Source organism: Nicotiana tabacum, chromosome 24 (genome assembly GCF_000715075.1).
Source record: "Nicotiana tabacum cultivar K326 chromosome 24, ASM71507v2, whole genome shotgun sequence".
NCBI lineage: Eukaryota > Viridiplantae > Streptophyta > Magnoliopsida > Solanales > Solanaceae > Nicotiana > Nicotiana tabacum.
This window is the reverse complement of record NC_134103.1, coordinates 94,344,499-94,347,685: the sequence shown is the minus strand read 5'-3', so window position 1 is coordinate 94,347,685 and position 3,187 is coordinate 94,344,499. Positions and strand designations below refer to the sequence as shown.

Below are 3,187 nucleotides of genomic sequence, written 5' to 3'. Positions count from 1 at the left end.
TTGTAAGAGATTTTCTTTTTTTCCTTTTTCATTCTCAATGGTAAATAACAGTGCATCAAGTCTTTTTGGCACATTTCCTTCTTACGATCAAAATATTGATATTAAGAAGAAGCTTTCATTCTCTGTACGTACAAGAGTTAAATTTTGAATATGAAGATTGAAAGCATATACTACTCCAATATTTAAAAAAAGAAAATTAGTTTCCACTTACATTTGTATTTTGTGCGTAGCAACTAGCAAAGAATCTTAGCAAAATGGTACAAAGTCGGTACCACCATACGCGGATACGACTTGACTTGTAATAATGTTTCTTTTTCTTCAATCACTATATAGTTTATAGTAAAATTATTAACCTTAATCTAATTATTTATTAGTTGAGTGTGACTTCTGAATTTTTGATAGCGTATAGCTTTTTTATATTATCGGGTCAAATTAACTTATAACTAAATGTATACACCAAATTTGATTTGGTAACATAAAAGATACATTTAATAAATGTGTACAACAAATTTGTGATTTATGTTATAAAAAAATTAATTAATGTGGACCGAGTAGAATAATAATTTTTATGTTATCATATAACATAGATCACAAATTAAAAGCACAAATCTACAGCATCCTAATAATTAATTGGATGAAACCCCAACCCCAAACCCTACATCCATAGCACAGTCAAATTCTCTCTCTCTCTCTCGTAGAAGCATACAGCAATCTCAGTAATGAGGAAAGTTAGATCTCTAACAGTATCCCATGCCAGTCCAAAGTTCTTCCTCTGTTCATCAGCCATGGCTCTATTAATTATTAGGAGTATCTTTTCTTTTTCTTTCCTTTTTTATTTTTTGATACCTTTCAATTATCATTTCTTAATTTGTACGGATATTTTCCTTCATTTCACGAGTCCAACAGTGTGCAGTGCCTTTCATTTGATCTATACACATACGTGGATCCAGAATTTCAAGTTTATAGTCTTTAAACTCATAACTTTTTACGATTATTGGGTTAGGAATAGATTATTTAAGTAAATTTCTTAACACAAATATAAAGTTTGAGCCAAAATTACTAAGTTCTTCCAAGCCTCTAACGTATATGGTAGATCTGTCCATGTCAATGCTTTAACTTTCGTGATCTTGTTAATTGTGTCAAATACCCTTTTATTAATCTGCAATCTTAGCATATAACTGTGAAGAACAGTACAAAGATATATAGCCCTTAACCTATCTTCATATATAGCTCCTCCTCAAGATCTGCCTTCTTTTTTGCTTTCTTTACTTGATTGTTCTTTTTACCAATTCATTTTTAGGGTTTCCTAGTTTTTCCTGCGAATCTTCATTTACTTAAATCTTTTCGTTGAAAAATTAAACTTGGCGGAATCTTTGGTACACAACAAGTACGATATTTAAATCGTGATTTTTTGGTCTCCGGTCAGAATGATATTCCGATCTCGGCATCATGAGCTTTTGTTCATTCATCTCCTGATATACACAGTCGTCGTTTGCAAATGCAACACCTTCAAGATTTACATATATTTGTCATTAAAATCATATGTGAATCTTGATGATGCTGCATTAGCAATAAACGACTAAGCGTCCACTGATTACAACAACAACAATAAATCTAGTGAAATTCCACAAGGGATCTGGAAAGGATAGTGTATACGTAGACGTAAAGTTATTTCTGGTAGACTCTCGGCTCAAAAAAAGTATAATCTAGCGCTCATGAATAAGCGTCTACAGATTGCTTCTCCAATTCGTATCATGGTAATTATTTTTTATTTTTTCAAGATTTGATAATTATATACACTGGCAGTGAGATTATTTCCGCTATCATTGTAATTTAACATGTGACAACGTGCTAATTACTATTTTTATCATGTTATCAATTAGTAATATTTATAAAACATATTTACTTTTAATAACTTTTTAAATGATCTGATTATATAAATACTAGTACATTTTACAGGCATAAAACTCTCCTTTTATTATATGAGTGGCTTCTTAGATCAAGTGCATTAGTTTTCATTGTTTCATGTCTTTCGTGATATTGTGCCTTTTGTTGCAGGTTGTCAAGTACTTAAGCAAGATCATGAATATCAAATTGACTTAAGTCAACATTAGAGAGATATGTAAAGCATGAAGGTACGCAGTTATTCTGTTTTAGCAATTATTTGGGCTTTGACGTGAGTATAAGAGATTCTTTTGATACTATTCGCTTAAAATAACTACTATATGTTTGTCTAGAAATGTTTATGGCCACATTTCCATTAAAATGTTATGTGATTCTTGACGATTCTGTTGGAAAAATAATTCTATCTTGACAATTCTGAATTAGCAATAAACTACTAAATCTGAGCATCCTCGGATTGCTGATTTGATGCTAATCATGGTAAAATATTTTTATGGATTTAAGTTATATACATTGACAATGTCTATATATAACTTTTACATTATCGGTGCAATTTAACCTGTTATAGTAAGATTGATTTTATATGTGATAACCTTATAAATGACTTGATTGTGTAAATGCTTTTATATATATTGTCCGTACATAGACTTAAAACTCTATTTTTATTCTACGACCGTTTCTTAGAACAACTAAATTAGTTTCTTCATTATCTCTATTTCGTGAACCTAAAACTATGGATGTAGGTTGTCACTAAATCAAGAAGCAGGAATATGAATCAAAAAATGCTCAAGCAACAGTCGGACAAGGGGGAATGTTGGGTGAGCCAGAAAAATTTGGATAGAACTGGCAAATCTAAGTGTTAGTTAGGGAAGAGTCATGTATTAAGAGGAGTAGTTATGAATTCTGTAGATCATCTGCCGGTAAAGGGAGAGCCCCAATTAGTAGAAAAAAGCTCACAATTCTCTGAGGTCTGGTTGATACAATAAATAAGGTAAAGCCTGAAGGCATGTAGTGGTTCTTGTAAGCAAACTATTTGGCTTTTTGAGTATAAATGTGGATTGTTTTGTGATTGTTGATTAGCTCAAAGAATAACTTTTGAGGGAAAAGTTAATAAAAATGCCAAAAAGAATATATATTAAGATCTCTATATTTGTGGATGAGAAGTGTCTTTGCAGAATGCAGAACAGCAGAACTTAATTATAATGTTGTACATTTTGTACTACCAACATATATTGGTGTAGTAAGACGGAAGAACAGTTTTACAGGTTTGGTCCCTCTATTTATA

At 31.1% G+C, this 3,187-nt stretch overlaps 1 long non-coding RNA gene across 1 annotated transcript; it reads left to right on the top strand.

The window, feature by feature from the left end:
• The first annotated feature begins 625 nt into the window (after positions 1 to 625).
• On the top strand, positions 626 to 2,981 carry LOC107759002 (uncharacterized). Its single transcript, XR_001642093.2, has 3 exons — positions 626 to 1,757; positions 2,059 to 2,135; positions 2,646 to 2,981. It is a non-coding gene; the product is annotated as an uncharacterized LOC107759002 (long non-coding RNA).
• The last annotated feature ends 206 nt before the right edge of the window (positions 2,982 to 3,187 follow it).